The 18551-nt window shown below is 39.6% G+C and overlaps 1 protein-coding gene across 5 annotated transcripts in view; it reads right to left on the bottom strand.

Moving 5' to 3' along the window:
• Positions 1–18551, bottom strand: part of LOC147255712 (uncharacterized) — a 22918-nt gene extending 4367 nt beyond the window's left edge. Inside the window, exons 1-4 of one of the 5 annotated variants that reach the window (XM_086213593.1) lie at positions 18093–18551; positions 2069–2172; positions 1902–1950; positions 331–487 (exon numbers count right to left, since the gene is read on the bottom strand). The gene's annotated coding sequence lies outside the window, so the exon portion shown is untranslated. Of the gene's footprint in view, positions 1–330; positions 2028–2068; positions 2173–18092 lie in introns of those variants that run through there. The other 4 variants (XM_086213594.1, XM_086213595.1, XM_086213591.1 and 1 more) reach the window with 4 other exon arrangements.

Raw genomic sequence — 18551 nt, 5'->3', positions numbered from 1 at the left:
AGTGTGTGTGTATGCCATGTTCACTTATGTGTGTGTGTAATTTTCTTTTCTCTGGGAGAATGTGTGAATGTGTTTATTTGTTTAGGTCTTTGTGTGCATGTGTTTGAGTCCTCGAATGTGTCAGAGATTTTGCAGCCTTGTTTCATTCAGTGAGAAGTGCGGGGGAGCTCTACTAATTCTCCTCCAAACGTTTTAAATGAGCTCTTTTGAAGTGATGGCTGCCGTGCTGCCATCCCAGCTGTTCCCTCCACCGCCACCACCACCACCGTCGCTACTCCCGCTGCAGCCACAACACCACTGTGCCATGCTGCCACTCAGCCCGGCACTCACCCGCAAGTCTGTCTCAGCAGCCTACCAACTCCCTGCCGTCTCACCATCCGCCACACTGTCACCATGGCAACTGTGTCCACACATGCCTCTTGTCGGTTAGGGAGGTTAGATGGGGATACTCCATGGAGAGGCGGGTAAACTGTTGCTCATCAAGTTACTTGGTCCAAAAACAGAATAAGTGTTAGAGTGGTGCAAGCTGTTTGTGCATCTGAGTGGAAAACTGAAAACTACACTGTGGGAGGTGGGTGGGGATTCACATTCCCAGACAGGGGCACAGCTACAGATTTTTGATGTGAAAACACATAATACTGGGCCCCAATCTAATATAATTTTCTAATATATTTGGGGGCCCATGTCAGTTATGGAACCAAAGAATCTTCTTAGGTCCCTTTCCCTTTACAGGACCCCTGGTCCCAGATGCTGACAGGATGAAGATGGAGCAGAACATGATTATTATTATATAATTATTGCTGTTAATGTAACTGTTATAATCTTGTAAGTATAATTGCATGTATCATCGTTGTTGTGCATTTTTCATGCATTTCATATATAATATATATATAATTAGACTTCTTCACAGTTCATGAAAATTTATGGTTTGGATCTGAAAATCCTTCAGATAACAGCAACTACACCGCCATCAACACCCGTCTTTGATAAACAATTTTTGATCAAATTATATGATCAAATTAATGATGAAGGAAGTGGTTTCTAATCTAATATATTGACAGCCAGTAAATATTCTAAAAATAAGTGGCATCACTATTAAGATAATTAAGAACAATTTAACAAATCAATTTGCAGACAATTCATTTTTTTCATTCTATTTCGGGACATATCCTAATAAAACCAAATGGACTATAAAATAAAGCATGGCTTTATATAATGCCCCTACAACTATATAGAAATAAAAGTAAAATAAAGTGCATGTATGACTTTAATTGTATGAAGTCATTTATGTATGATCGTAACATCATTTTGTAAAAATAAAGTCATTCTACTTAAGCATTCAACAAAAGAAAAAAAAATTCACTTTTTGTCCTCAAACGAATCACATAACCCCTTCAATTTCGCAGCCCTTAAGAAAAATGTTGTCCAAATAGCCCTGATGTAAACCTGCCAAAAAGTACAAGAAAACAAAGAACACAATTGTGCATGTGGAGGAGTTTGCAGAGAAATTTCTTCTAACAGAATACACCTACACTGAGTGGACATGCACACAGAGCTTGAGTTCAGCTGGAGATACTTTACCGTGGTAAATATATCAAACCTGACAGAAAACAAGCCTTGTCATTTTAATTACTCCATTTGATAATACTAATAATGTTATAAGAGCTAAAATGCAATGATGCAAAATTCCACTTTTTGTTGAAAATTATTTAAACAACTGTTTTAAACATATTTTAAGCTGAATTATAAAATGTTTGCATTCTTTACCGAGTGGTTGTCTAATATGATATATCTATTTCCAGTGCTCCACCTCATCCCGCCTTTTGTCTACATGCATTTCCTTGGAGAATTGTCAAACATATGTCCATGCTCAAAAGACAGAACTGGATAATAATACTTACTTCATCATATTTTACTGTTTAAGTGACATCAGCTGATAGTCAGGTAGTGCTAATTGCATGAGAAAAGCAAAGAACAACAGCTCTTCTTATTTACAAGGGCAGAGTGAGACTGTGGGAACAGGCAGACAGGTTGATGGAGTTTGCAGTTGTTGTGATGTAAGACTGACCTTAGCGCTGGCTGAGCAGACGTCCCAGTGTAGCAAGCCATTCACATTCCAGTCCTCCCAGAGGGTCAATCCACTCCTCTGCTCTTCACTGTGCTACACTGCTCCTGCACGGCACCACAACCAGTTTCAACACCCGCAGATATCAGCAGCCTCCAGCTACACTCTGCCTCTGATCTCTGTGCGCATGAAATAATACCAGCGAGCCCACCAAACTGAGGGAAAGAGCTGAGAGCCTGCTATCCGTCTCTAAGTCTGTTGTGTATGTGTCAAGAGTGTGTGTGTGTGCTTGCATGTGTGTGTGTGTGTGTGTGTGCGTGCTTGTGTGTGCAAAGGGCTGAGGAAATGAGTAATATCTAGCAGTGAGAAACATGTCTGCTGTGCAGCGCCACACAGGCAGACCAGTTGCTGCTGCCGCCCACTTGCTTTAATCACTGTGAGGGATACAAACATACACACACATACACACACACAAACACACACGCGTGCGCACACACACGCACTCACACACGGGCATGCTCTTACACTCAAACAGCCAAGGATTCTGCACATACAGATTATTTACTGGGCAGTATACTCTGACTATATGCTGTGGTTTTGATGTTTCATATTATGCATTCCAATTCCATTTTTTTAGGCAATCTATCCTCTTATTTATCATCAAAAATGATTCATCAATCTCTAGTGCAATTATTGTAATCAGTTACTGCATTTTTAAAAGGTATGTGTGCACAGAAGAGAAAAGGAAGGATGGAGGGGGGGTAGAGAGACAGTTAATGAAAGACAGGGAGGGACGTGGTAGGAGGTTCATCCTACACACACTCTCAGACTTAGGCTTTTGCTTCTGACTCAAAACTACACTACACTCACACACTCACACACACACACACTCACACACACACACACACACACAACACTAGTTCTTTTTGTTTGTATATTTAATCTGAATTTGTGTCCTTTGTTCCCATCAAAGCACTTTGTGACAAACCTGCTTGTTAACAGTGCTTTTATGAATAAATTTAGTTTGTCTTCATATGTGTGCTCACTCATTCTCAAACAAACACACACTCACTCTCTCTCTCTCTCTTTTACACACACACACACACACACACACACACACACACACACACACACACAGGCTTATACCCTAACAGGAGCGCTGCAGGAGAGCTCTGAATGATTTGCTTCAGTGATTCAGTCGGTGTGAGTGAAGTGTGTTGGTATAGCGAGGCTGGCTTATTAGGCCTGAATTGACGATGGCAAGTGTAGTTCCTTCACAGCAAGAAATCAGAAACCTGTCAGTATAGAAACCTTTTATAAAATACTAACAGGCCCCCCAAAGATGAAAATGCGATGCTATTTGAAATAAGCTTGCTCCTCATCAAACACAAAGGGCCAAAAATCGGTTGGCAAATATGGACAGAGAGGATTTAATGAAAAAAAATGTTTTTTGAAATTTTATGTTCTGTCATTATTGTGGAAGAAGTACTTTCCTTCAGTAGAGTGAAACTTCTGAAGCGGCAGAACTCCAGTAAAAGTAAAAAATCGGACTGAAAAATCCTACTTAATTAAATGTAGGCTACATAAATAATAGCAGCAATAGAGAATTCAGGTAAAAGTACTTGTTTGACCCATCCAACTGATACATCAGTACAGATGACATTCAACTATTGATAGAGTAAAGGTTTAAGCAGCATGTTACCAGTAGTTTGAACAATTTTAAATGTACTTTTACACATCATAGTAATTTGAGCTCTGATAAGATGACAAATGGAAGAGACAAAGACAAAGTTGTGGTGTGTGTGTGTGTGTGTGTGTTTGTGTGTGTGTGTGTGTTTGTGTGTGCGCGCTCATGCATGTGAGAGATATTTAGAGGTTAACAAAATGCTACTAAGGGAGCTGTTAAAAACTCAGAGTAATCTGAAATATGACCCTGACTTCTTTGCCTCTTCAGAGACCAAAAAGGCTGGAAGCCACTGGTTTAACCCTTTACGAATCTATTTGTTTTTATAGCTTGTTATTAAATCCATTGTGTCAAATCTTTGACTTAAAATTAACAAGTTGTGGAAGTCACACAAAATGGAATAGCTCGGACATGGTGCTACTGTCTCCGAATTTTTCTTTGGTGTACTGTAGTTGATTCAGTGTGATTATTTGTTACTTACCACTGTCTGTCATATTTTTAAGAGTTATTCATACAACCTTGAACGTACAAAGCCAAACTAATCATATCAACCCACAGTAAATTTGAGCTAACCTTCTGTACTTCTCCGCTTAAGCCGAAATCTAATCATATTTGCAGATGTGCTCAAACATTTTAGTTTGAAGGCCACACTGAAATATTTTATTGGGAAGGCAACCCAGTCTCATGTCAAAACGTGAAAAGGCTACGTTTGTCCACAGTGCAAAACGTATCAGTTCTACGATAAAGGCCGAAAAATTGTGAAATGTGTACGTTTTTTTCCCCCCTATTCTTTTCTATTGGAACGCTGGTAGGTCATGTGACTCTTTCATGTGGGCCTCTCAAAACAAAAAACATGGTGGCCGCTCCTGTCATTTTTGGAGGAAAGTGCCTTATTCCAAGATCATTTTGATTTAATTGTTTTCATAATCTTTGCTCAGTTCTTGTGTATAATCTTTGGTTTGTTCGTTATTACGATGAATCTTTCACCTCTCGGAAGAGAGTCGTGACAGTGTCACGTTTCTGCTGTTGCTATGCTGGTTGCTAAGGACGCCATTACGGACGAGCGTCATTTCAAGATAGGTTTGATTTTCAAAAAGCATTTTAAGGACATTTCTGGCGAGAAATATACATTTTATTTCCATAATATTCGCTGTTCATTAAAAACAATATGAAATGGATTTTAGTGCCCCAGGAATTACAAACATCTGCTTTCGGGGAAGTCGGCCCCCCGTTCTTCTGTGAGAAAATCCGGAAGTTATCGCTCAATCCGAGGAAAAAAAACAAATATTTTTAATACTTTATCTTTTGATTAATAAGACAATCTACAAATTCATTTAATTTCTGGATGTTTATTCTACCTACAAAGTACATTTGTAACCATTATAGATCTAACAATCAGCATTAAGAATATAAACCATGATTCAAACTAATGGGCGCGGTCTGCTGACGTCACATCTGTCACATAGGCTAACTCATGCACTCAGAGGTGGCCTTTTAGTTCCATCATTTCACGCTATATTTACAGATTTATTATTGAGTGAAACAAACCACACTTATGTCTGGGTTAATCAAGGATATAATTAAAGAAATCCAAACTATTTGGCAAGTTAAATTTATCCTAACTGTTCTTCATATATTGTGCTGGTAATGTCATTTAATTTCTTTTCAAATGTAATTTTTTTTCGTTCCAATATGTGTATTTTTACTGCTCCAACAAAGCTGTTCCTCTTCTGGGGTTAATCAATCATTCAGGCAATCAATAACTGAATGTCTCTGATGCTGTACAGTGTGTACTGCATTATAACAGATGCGATCCTTATGGAGGACAGAACAACATATTAAAATTTCAACTTCCTAGGTTAAAAGAGAAAAAACTCTCCCCTTGTGAAACTGGGCAAAATCAGGGTCTGTGACTTCTGCACTCCGGGAGCCTTTTGGAGCAGAATTGAGGATCAAATCTGGGTTCTGGTATTTCTACTTGGGCAACATACACCAAACTTTACACACATAATATGATGCCCCAAAACACAAGCCCCAAAGACTTCAGCAGTTTTTTTATTTAATAATGGAGGTGAACTGTCATGTCAAAACGTGAAAAGGCTACGTTTGTCCACAGTGCAAAACGTATCAGTTCTATGATAAAGGCCTAAAAATTGTGAAATGTGTACGTTTTTTTCCCCCTATTCTTTTCTATTGGAGCGCTGGTAGGTCATGTGACTCTTTCATACGTACCTCTCAAAACAAAAAACATGGCGGCCGCTCCTGTCATTTTCGGAGGAAAGTGCCTTATTCCAAGAGAGTTTTAATTTAATAAAGCATTCTAATGACATTTATAGCGAGAAATGTACATTTTATTTTCATAATATTCGCTCAGTTCTTGTGTATAATCTTTGGTTTGTTCGCTATTACGATGAATCTTTCACCTCTCGGTTTCTACTGTTGCTATATTGGTTGCTATGGACGCTACTGGCGTCCTTCCAAGTTTTTTTGCAGTTGTTACGATTGAAACCACGGAAACCTAAATGGTGTTTTTGTTATTGTATTTTGTCGTTACATTGCGTCGTTATCTGAGTTGATAATATATTTGTGGGATTGTTGACTAATGAAAATAATATAAAACATATTGCCCCAGGAATTACCATCAAAATATAAAATAGCTATGCTTGTTTGTTGTTGTTTGTGTGATTGTTGACTACAGCTGTTCAATAAAAATAATTCCATATATCCGCTTCCGTGGAAGTCGGCCCCCGTTCCTCTGTGAGAAAATCCGGAAGTTATCGCTCACTCCGAGCGAAAAAAAAAAAAAAATTTTAATACTTTTGATAATTGATCAGGAAATGAGGCCTGATGGGCTGAAATAGCAGGCTTTGTGCTGTTCAGTGACACCTGCTATAAAAAGGAGTCAAGGCGGTCTTAAAGATGTGAAAATGTTCCCAAAGATCATTCTTCATGTTTGTCGTGGAACAAGATTGGTTTCAGGCCTTTTTCAAAGGAGCTCCAAAAGGCTCACTTAACCCTTTGAGGCCTGGCTGAGACATGAGGCCTATTGACCCTTTGACCCTGTTGCTCTTTTGCTCTCATTTGGCCTCTACAGTATATACAGACTTGAAACTTGAACTGTGAGGCCTCTAAAATTTATAAAATCATAATCTGGTGGAATAATTCTATAACCCCCTCCCAAACAGGAAGTAGCTTCAGGAAGGAGGTGGGGCTTGAAAATTTTAAATATTGGTTTTTGGCAGAGGTGTGAACTCCTCCCAGAAATCTCATCTCATTTGGAGCAACTTTGACCAAGTTATGATACTTAATTGATAGACTTTACTGGACTTTGCCACGCCCTTTACGGACAGCAGAAAGGACTTAGGGGGGTCAAACCACCACGGATGTGATCCTTATGGAGGACAGAACAACATACTAAAATTTCAACTTCCTAGGTTCAAAGAGAAAAAAACTCTCCCCTTGTGAAACTGGGCAAAATCAGGGCCTGTGACTGCTGCACTCCAAGAGCCTTTTGGAGCAGAATTGAGGATCAAATCTGGGTTCTGGTGTTTCTACTTGGGCAACATACACTAAACTTTACAAGTTTCCTGTGACGTCAGCAGACCGCGCCCATTAGTTTGAATCATGGTTTATATTCTTAATGCTGATTGTTAGATCTATAATGGTTACAAATGTACTTTGTAGGTAGAATAAACATCCAGAAATTAAATGAATTTGTAGATTGTCTTATTAATCAAAAGATAAAGTATTAAAAATATTTTTTTTTTTTCCTCGGAGTGAGCGATAACTTCCGGATTTTCTCACAGAAGAATGGGGGGCCGACTTCCCCGAAAGCAGATGTTAGTAATTCCTGGGGCACTAAAATCCATTTCATATTATTTTTATTGCACAGCGAATATTATGGAAATAAAATGTATATTTCTCGCCAGAAATGTCCTTAAAATGCTTTTTGAAAATCAAACCTATCTTGAAATGACGCTCGTCCGTAATGGCGTCCTTAGCAACCAACATAGCAACAGCAGAAACGTGACACTGTCACGACTCTCTTCCGAGAGGTGAAAGATTCATCGTAATAAGGAACAAACCAAAGATTATACATAAGAACTGAGCGAATATTATGAAAACAAAATGCATATTTCTCGCTAGAAATGTCATCAGAATGCTTTATTAAATCAAAATGATCTTGGAATAAGTCACCTTCCTCCGAAAATGACAGGAGCGGCCGCCATGTTTTTTGTTTTGAGAGGCCCGCATGAAAGAGTCACATGACCTACCAGCGTTCCAATAGAAAAGAATAGGGGGAAAAAAACGTACACATTTCACAATTTTTAGGCCTTTATCGTAGAACTGATACGTTTTGCACTGTAGACGAACGTAGCCTTTTCACGTTTTGACATGAGACTGGGTTGGGGAAGGTGACAGTTGCCAAGGAACTCACCTCTGACTTCAAAAAGATTATTTTTGGAATTTTGGGGGAATTTAAGGGATTATCATTATTGTCACTTTTTCTGCTTTTGTGATGCGCTTTTGAAGGCCTTCACATGCTTAAGAAAGAATCCCAATGTATAGTTGTCAGACCCAGCCAAAATGTGTAATTTCAGCAGTGATAACACTTGAGCATGAATGGGAGGCACCACAGGCACAGATGCATCCATCCATCCTTTTCTTATCCTGTTAAGGGTTGCGGGGGGCTGGAGCCTATCCCAGCAACCTTCGGGCGAGAGACGGTGCTCACCCTGGACAGGTCACCAGTCCATCACAGGGCCAACACATATAGACAGACAACCATTCACACTCACAGACACACCCACGGTCAATTTAGAGTATCAATTAGCCTAGTTCCCTCTTGCATACTTTTGGACTGTGGGAGGAAGCCGGAGGACCCAGACACCCACGCAGACACAGAGAGAACATGCAAACTCCACACAGAAAGATCCCGTACTCGAACCGGAACCGTCTTGCTGTGAGGCGACAGTGCTTTCCAGTGCACCACTGTGCCGCCCTAGTGCATTAAGCGCATTTTATTAGTGTGATATCGTTGTCATGCAGAAAAGGTCCTTTTACTTTTCACATTAATGCTACACCCTTTACATGTGAGAGCCCATTATAAACTGTTTATATATTTAATTATATGATATATTTAGGGCTGCACGGTGGTGCAGTGGTTAGTACTGTGGCCTCACAGCAAGAGGGTTCCAGGTTTGAGACCCAGCTCAAGCAGAGAGTCTTTCTGTGTGGAGTCTCCATGTTCTCCTGTGCCTGCATGGGTTCTCTCCGGGTACTCTGACTTCCTCCCACAGTCCAAAGACATGCAATTTGGGAACTAGGCTGATTGGATTCTCTAAAAATTGGCCGTAGGTATGAATGTGAGTGTGAATGGTTGTTCGTCTCTGTATTGGCCCTGCGATGGACTGGCGACCTGTCCAGGGTGAACCCCGCCTCTCGCCCATAGATGCTGGGATAGGCTCCAGCCCCCCCGCGACCCCTACTAGTAAGGAATAAGCGGAAGATGACGATGGACGATGGATATATTTAATCATATATAATATATTTAATTTTTTCATTCACTTTCATTTAAAGTGAAGGAAAGACGTTTAAAGATGATTCCTCTGAGGCAGTGTGGGCCTGTGTCATACTGTCTGCCATTTATAATATCAGTAAGTGTTGTTGTTGTAGCAAATATCAAAATAAAAAGGCAATAAATAATAATCAAATTAATACTGTTATTTTTTTTCTTGCTCAAATAGTTAACTGACAGTTCAAAATTCATATTATAGACAGTACAGTATCAATATTCACTAATGAATAGAGAAGTGAAGCTGTTTGACTATTTGAAAACAGCCTTGGGCTGAAATCTACTCATGATATATGACTTCATTAAATCATTAAAATAATTAACAGGTAAACAATAGCTGGCTTCTTCCTTATCAACAAAAATACAAAAAAATAATCTACTTACTGTAAATATTATTATTATTGGTTAAAAAAAACATATGAAGTAATTTGATGCCAGTCTCACAAATTTGTTTTCTTTAGATTACAATACACAAGACCTCCAAAGTAAAAAGTTCATCTGCTCTTGTTTCCATCAATACTGTGTGATGGTGGAACACTGTTGTTACATTCATGAAAATTTGAGGAGGATTTGTGACATCACAACTATTTTGGTAGCAAATCTTGCATAGTCTAAAATTCAGCATAAAATATAGACAAGTAGGAGACAACTGTGCCCATCTGCAAAACTGCAATTTGAAAAGAGGTATCCACATATAAGTTGGATGAGTTAATGAGAAAAAATGGTAGGTAATCATAAATGTTTTAATTATTGATTTTGCAATGGCAATGCTGAAAACGTTAAAGTCTTTGTTAGGAGTATTTTTTAAAAATATCATATAGTAATACTTATGTGTAGTGAGTATTCAAAAGACAGTGTCCCACAAAAAAAATCTTTCACTCAAATAGCTTACTTGTAAAAATATAAAAAACAATCAATACAAAATAATCAAAATCCAATCATTAATATGTAAATGACTGGATTTTACGTCAATAAATTTTCACAAATTGGTGTTAAATTCAGATGCAATAGTGCAGTCATAGTGAAAGAGAGGGAAAAATTCATGTGTGTAGTTCAGTGTATTTACTTCTATGCAGATGTAAAGAAATGACTCTTGTTCTCTTCTTATGCATGCATACTTTGATATTTAGGATATTGAACCCACACACTGCTGCCAAGCAACCGAATGGTTGCTGGTTTGATTCTAAGTTCCCTGGTGACCACGTCAAAGTATCCTTGAGAAAGATACTAAGCGCCTAATGGCTTCTGATGGCCCTGCGACAGACTGGCGACCAATCCAGGGTGAACCCCGCCTCTCGCCTAATGTCAGCTGGGATAGACTCCAGCCCCCCCGCGAACCTTAACGAATAAGCGGTAAAGAAAAAGGATGGATGGATGGATGGATGGATGGATGGCTGAAACCCACACACAGCCAAACATCAACACAACCAAACAACCTGTGGAGTGTGTACAATTCTCTCCACCTCATACTGGCAGCCTTCCGTTTGGCTTTGCACTACTTAATCAACAAACACTCATACAAGCTCACACACACACACACACACACACACACACACACACACACACACACACACACACACACAGGGTTACACAAAGACAAGTAAGGTCAGATGAGTCAGACTACACCGTGCAAATCACAGTGATGGAGGTGTAAAGTAGCAGCAGGGGTGAAAGACTTCCACCAGTGACACTTCAGCAGATTTTATGAACACACAAAACGCTCTCTTGGCTTGAGATCATTTTCTAAAGTTTAAAACACCATTTTGGATTTTTTTTTCTTTCTCCTTCCTCATGCGTAGCCTTGTATCAGGTATCTGATCACGTTTCAGGCTGAGTGGGGGATCTGTGATGGACGTCTGATGCAGCAGAAATTTGTTGCTGAATGTAACAGATCTCAACAGAGAGTAGAGGAGAGGGGAGAGATAGAGGGCATTGAGAATTATAGATAGATAGATAGATAGATAGATAGATAGATAGATAGATAGATAGATAGATAGATAGATAGATAGATAGATAGATAGATAGATAGATAGATAGATAGATAGATAGATAAAGAGAAGATTTGATGGGAGGAGAAATAGGAGTGTACTACTAGTCTTGGCTTACTCCACTAGTAGCCAGATAAGCTGATAAAGGACAGGGTGATACAGGCGATAGCTTATTGGGCTGAAAGCCAGGTCAGCCTGCAGGCCTGAAACATTCTTCAGCAGGAAGAGCCAGAAGCCCTGCCTGCAGTCGGCTCAACTACAATGAGGATGAGCTTATGGCTCAAGAGTTACTATTAACACACACACACACACACACACACACACACACACACACACACACACAGTCGTATGACTTCAATCGTCAAGTGAGTTTTAAGCAAACTTTGGAAATGATTCAAAAAGGAAATAGGAGGAGCTAATCAATTTGCCGTGTTTTTGTCAGAGGATGGCAATATGACAATGCTATGCTTGTCTTTCCCAAACAGTAGAATAGAGGAAGAACAGCAAACATGAAGGTCATAAGGAATTACTTTCAGTTGGCAAGTTATAATCAGCTTGTATTCAATATATTGCTTGCAGTCCAGAGATGAGGATGAAGTTCATGAATATTGGAAAAGATGGCATTAGTGGAAATAGCTCCTCAATCACATGATGCATGTCTGAGGTTATTCAAAAAATGGTGTCCATCACCCAGTTTGTCCATTTCCTCTTTCAGAGAGCAAGGATGAAAAGTGAAAACTTTGCAGTTTCTATCAACATTTTCCAATGAGATAGTTCATTATGTGCATGAAAATACCTTGATAGAAATGTGTCATTTTCCCCTCCACTTCAGATGATGTCACAGTGTGACTTTCCCTAAAAATACCCTTATTTGATCAAACCACACCTTTAGTTTGAGTGTATATATATATGGATTTCCTACTTCATAAAAAAATGCGCATTACAGACAAATATCTGGAGTGCGTGCATTAACAGCAGCTGAAATTAAATAACATACAAACAATCCGCTGCAGAGACACAGATTACACGACATTACATTTGCAAGAGAAGACATTGTGAGTGATGCAGACAAGGGAGTGATGCTTGTAATGTAGAGCTGGGTTAATCCCTGTGAATCCTAACTGGTACGGCCTAAGGCAGGCTTAGTATAGTTCTAGGAGGAAATCCCCCTGTGTAGTGGTACAGGCCATTAGCCCCTAGGGTATAAATAGGGCAGCTATGACTCCTTAAGCTGGCTTTTACGCAATATCAGTTAAAAATATGACTTGACTAATTAAATGCAGGTCATCCAGTCAGCAGAAGCAAAAATTCCTCCATCTCATTCTCCCCTTTCTTTGATCATAGCAGACGACTGTGGTGTTTCTCTGACTCCCTATAAATACACTCAGACATGTACTGCACACTCACACACACAAGTATGCTTGCAGAGGTCAGCAGAACAAGTGGAACAGTTAACAGGTATTCTGCAAACCTTGTGGCTGACATTTTCTGAAGCGGGCGTTATGTTGTTGTCATTCATTGACATTTAAATGTCTACTGATGGGAGTTTCAGTTTTGCACTTTTCCACTGCCTCAGTCTGATTATATGCCTCTTATGCAGCATCTGCACCAACTATATTTTCAACCACAAACAGCTCACTTTGGTTTCAATTTAAAGGCATCATATTCATCAGAAAGATCACAAAACAAATGCATCACTTTGGATGCAGTGACTGTGTTGCCATTGTAGCGATGCTTTTGATACACAGTCATGTATCCACATTTCCATTCTTGCAGATCAATCTTGTAATCTACATTTCAACTTTTTAAATGCTTGGCTTTACTGCCTCATAGGACATGATTAGTCCAACTCAGAGCCCTTGATGTGAATAGAACCCTCATGCTATGAGATCAGTAGCTTACATGGGGTGGTGGAGTAGAGGGGAATAAATGGGGAGGGAAGGAGGGAGAGTACGGTATAGAACTAATTCGGAAGAGAAAGGGCAAGTGTTTGTGTCTGAGTCTGTATATGTGAAAGGGGAGGGGTTACTTTTCATTCTTAACATTTATTGTTTTTAGTTCCATCCCCTGGAAACTGACAGTCAGACTGGGTTTCTTTTGGTTCTCCAGTTTAACAGCAAAATGTCAGCAAGATGTAAGCAAACATAGTGATGACATCTCTATGGAGAGACCATGGCCAGGTCTCATGGTGGAAGCTGGAATGCCATTCATTCTCAGAGACTGTCTAGACTGCCTTCACACATACTGTCTGGAGTACCTTTATAACTGCTTGTATTCATTGCTTATGCTATAATGGAAGGCACTGAAAATTATATTAAACAGTAATGAGTGGGCTTAATGCTTGTTTTCAAAACAGTGAGAGTTCCACATTTACTTTAGAAGGAACCTTGTCACACAACGTTATCACGGCTAATGAAGACAAAACATGCATTCAATAAAACTGATGAAAAGATGTTGCACTGGAACAAAGAAAAACATGCTTTAGGTTTGCGGGACGTCTCAGATGTTTCTGTACAGTGACACCAAACCTGTGAAATAATATATTTTGTTCGTGAAGGTTAGGAGTAGATTTACTCATATTTGCTCTAGCAGGCACAAAGACAGGCCCGGCTGAAATCTGTGGGTGTTAATCGTTGGGAGGCAGAGTTAAAAGGTCATTGACCCCTATTGTAGATGAAGTATGGAGGAGGAAGAGGAGGAGGAGAACATATTGCTTGATCACAAGGGTGAGTGAGTCAAGGCCAATGTTTTTTGTGATCTTTATAAACAGAATGAGCAGGGAGAAGATTGAGAATGTATATACGGATGCATAGTCTCATACAGTATACGCACGCACACACGCACGCGCGCACACACACACAAACATATATACACACAGAGAATGAGAGCACTTTCACTTTATATGCATCTGAATATAATGTGCATGTTAATATGAAATATAACTAGCTGTGCTGTCTTCTCAGGGGACAACCCGACCAACAGGTGCGTCTGTCACCTTAAAGTAGTCTGGCACTGCATCAACTGTATTCAAACACCTGCCTCTGTTTGGGATTATTCATCACACTCCTGGCTCCTTGACTGAGGCCCCCAGCCAATTCTAATCCCCTTCCAACTGTGAGAATGCTGATTTGGTAACGGTGGCCCAGCAGGTTGCCTTGACTGACTCAAAAACACTGTATATTTATCAATTTATATGTGTAAAATAATGAGTAAAACACAATTCCGCTATCGCTCTGATTTACAAATTAGTTAATAAATTTTGATTGAAAAGAAATTTTCACTGATACAGAATTCATTAATACTAAAATCCAATAGGACAAAAGAGGAAAACATACAGCACAGAGCTAATAAATTGAAAATAGCAACAAATGGCAAGCAAAGAGGAACAAGTTCCAAAGCACAGACAAAGAAATTAATAAAAATAAATGAAAAATAATCAATATAAATGAGAGAGAAGAGCTTAATTAAGGCTGGCAAAAGGCCTGCCTCGATAAAAAAAAACTTGTTTCTGCTTAAGAGTACAATGTGAGGGGAATTTTACATTTAATTTCATAATTCGTGTTTAACAGCATCATCTCATATTTGCTAGAATATTTGACAAAGGTGTGAAAATCAATTTATTTCAGATTCATATTATTTTAACATCAGAAATTCTCAACCTCAGTGTTATTTCCTTCATCTATATGTCAATCCAGCTTGATGATCAGTAACAGCTAACAATTTAATTTACCTAAGAATTATATTTATGTTCATAATTCTACTTTTTTTAATTTCATGTATAGACATGTCCAGGATATTTGGCAATTGTACATCAAGTCCTCTTTTACATCAATTTAGGACATTACCGGTAATCAAGTGAAAAAAAAAACCCAATCATTTTGAAAATATAATAAATGTAGAACATCATAACATCGTAACTTGATGCTACCATGTCAGCTGCTAACATGTGCTATAGCTTATCTAACCTCCCACTGCAGGTCACAATATAAACACAGAATTAGCATCACTTTCTTTTCTTTCTTGAGTGCATTTTAGGAGAAAATGTAATTGCAGAAATAATAGTAACAGTAATAGTAATAGTAGTAGTTCGTAATACTTTAACTGGAGAGGGTCAGACCATTATGACAAACTTGAGTTCTGCCCTTTGTCCTCTTGACAGATTTAAAGCCAGGCTGAATTTGCACAGCTGCATTTTTTAGATTATTCATGGAAAATTCATTTTTCCTTAACTGTATTAACAATTTAGTCAAACTACTTTCAGAATAAGGAAAAAAAAAAAAAACAGGATATTGGTGGAATACTGATTACATGTGAAAGTAATCACTGAGTGTGATTACCAAGCAGACATTGTGTAATGAGGTTCAAGGCTCCCAAGTTCACAGACCTTAAAAAGTACAGGGAACAGGTTATTGCAGAAGACATGAATGAAGTCATGCAGTTATGTCGTTTAAAATACTGGATAAAATGCTGCTGCCAAATCAGTAAGTAAGACAGGAATATCCTTGGAACAAATATCCTATACAGCACTAAAACAACCATAAATGCTCATCATGAATGCACAGATTTATATTGTCATGCAAATGCTTTGTCTTTGTATGAATGTATACCTCTCTCTCTAAGTTTTTCCCTCTCTGCCTTTTTCACTTTCAGTCTCCCCCAACCCACTTTGTCTTTCCCTCTCACTCATCTACTGGGCTGTTTGAGTGCACACACTCAACGTGGGTGAGAGTGCTAGAGTAGAGTATATGACTGTCAACACAAGGTGCAGAGTGTGTGTCTGCCTGTCTGTGTGGTAGGTAGGTGGAAAGGCACAGCAGGGCGTGAAGGAGCCCTGTGATAATGACAGGCCATGCATTATATAACATGCAGATTGCATAAGGAGAAGATTATTTTAGGTCCTGATATTGACGATGTATAAGTAATTTTTCTTACGTGGGTGTACAGCACTATGTATGCCTCCGAGTGCATGGATGTGTATACAAATCATTTTTGTGGTTTCTTTCGAGGAGAGTGTGGGTGTAAGTAAAGTGGAATTATGTGTTTTTAGGAAGGGGGCATGAATGTTTTCAGATTTCTTTCATATCTATCTGCATATCAAAACAAGTATGTGGGGATGTTGGCACATTTGTGTACAGTGCGCATAAGTCTTTATTGCTCGCTCCCACTCATTATCACTTTTAGACTTCAGAGAGATCCACTTGAAAAGAGACGATTCTCCAGATGAAAAACTTTTAGTTTTGATGGTTTTCATGTTTGAGCTTGCGTGGCAAGAACACATGCTCCTCTGTGGACTGAGCTGAGTTTCATTACTCGCTCTCAGTCACTCAGTCACAAGGTTATGGTCTGATGGGATGTGTTGTGTGGAGTCACAGAAGTGAGGCAGAGTAGATCGAGTCTCCGTGTGCCACTGCCTCCTCTGTGTGCCTGGCTCCATGTGTGCCCCTGTAAAAATAGACGTCTTAAAGGGCCAGTGGCCACTCAACCTTCTACCACAAGAAGCTTGTTCAGGGTGACACAACTCTGAGAAACATGGGATGGGAGATCCGGTTGTAGCTTTCACTTAACTAACAGGCACAAGTTGAATGTAATTTTACCAAAAAATAGAGAAACAGTTGTAGACAGTAGCACAGCATAGTCATAAAATAAAGCTTTAAGTTTTATGAGCTTTCATGTCAAAATGCTAGTGGTGAAATAACACGTTGCTCCACCCATTCCTCAAAATAAGCATTTCTAGGAGCAATCTCTTTGTACCATTAAGATTTCCTGTACACGCAAGGAGATTGTCCCCATCATTTCAATAAGTGAATTAAGCCAATAGTGACAAATGTGGTACATTTTGCTTGAAAGACATCCATAGTGGAGCAGTGTTGGAACCTGTGAAATGTTCCTATAATATTCAGCATATGGGATATCATTGCAGCAGAAGGACAGCACCTGCTGTAGCAGAAATTGACGTACAGAAATCATAACTGCAAAAAAACCCATTCAAACAGAGGTGAGAAATGAGAAGGTTATGAAGTCAAGCCGATCTAAATAAGATCTAAAAATGCTGCCTCGTATTCTCGACAGGGGTTGCAGGAACTTAAAAAAGGAGTTGCAAGCTTGTAATTAAACAGTATTTATTTTAGTTTTCGTAAGCATCCAGTGGTTGAAAGAGAAGTTAGACTACAGATGCCTGATGCACCTGCACACACTCATTTTGACTGCTTCATCAGACTTGCTCCAACATCTGCGCCTCCTATTTTCTCTCTTCTCCTCCTCCTGCCTCATTTTGCCTCTTTCCAGATTTTCCCTGACTCAACTAACCCCACCCTCAGCAATCTTATACGTTTAAATGGCCTCCTCTAGGGCCCCTGGCTATCTCTGGACCAGGGCTATTTAAGCCCACTGCTCTAATTCTGAAACTCCTGATCGGCCGTCAGGCTGAGTGATGAACCCCCACCTCTCTCGCTGTGTCTTCCTCGCACTCTCCTTCTCTCTGGATCAGTCACACTCTCCCTCTTGTTCACACTCTCTCTGTTATTCCCTTCCACGCGCCAAACACCCCCACACACAGGTGCTGACTTACATGAGTGCATACCACAAGCTCATCCTCACACCAGAACACACATATTTTTGAAAATATGATTTCCCTTCACTCATGGTGACATGAGCATACATTATTTAACTCCTCAGAGCATCTAAAACACTGCTAACACCTTCATTCAAAGTTTATAACAGTTACGCTCACTCTCTCTTACACACACACAGACTCAGAGAGGAAATGGTGTGGTCACATACCTCGCTGGGTGCCTTCACGTAGTCGGTACTAGAGTTTACTCATTGGATCAGGCAGCAGCAGGCACATAGGAATATCCAGTTTTGAGACTGCGAGTCTCTTCCTCCTCTCTACTGTTCAGCCCTTCATCCTATCCCTGCCTCTCCTCCTTCTCACTCTCTAAACGCCTCTTTGCTCTCGCTCTCTCTTTCTCCCTCTCTCTCTTGCTCTCTCTCTTTCTATCTCCCGGTGAGAGCGCTCTCTTTCTCTCTCCTCAGCCTGCTTGATCTCTCCAACCCCCTCCCTCTCTTATTTCTTCTAACACACCTCACCCTTACAACTTCAAACTACACTCATCCTTCTTAATACGTCTCTGTGACACATGGTGACACTTGGTAACTTTTTCTTTCCCCTACCTAATATGCTCTCTCTCTGGGAGTGTATAATTAGACAGAGCTCAGTGGTAATATAGTCAGGATCAT

This window comes from Aulostomus chinensis, chromosome 9, assembly GCF_037954235.1.
Source record: "Aulostomus chinensis isolate RoL2024-O1b breed Wild chromosome 9, RoL_Achi_v1.0, whole genome shotgun sequence".
NCBI classification, from domain to species: domain Eukaryota; kingdom Metazoa; phylum Chordata; class Actinopteri; order Syngnathiformes; family Aulostomidae; genus Aulostomus; species Aulostomus chinensis.
Note: the sequence above shows the minus strand (reverse complement) of the source record. Positions and strands in the feature narration are given on the sequence as shown.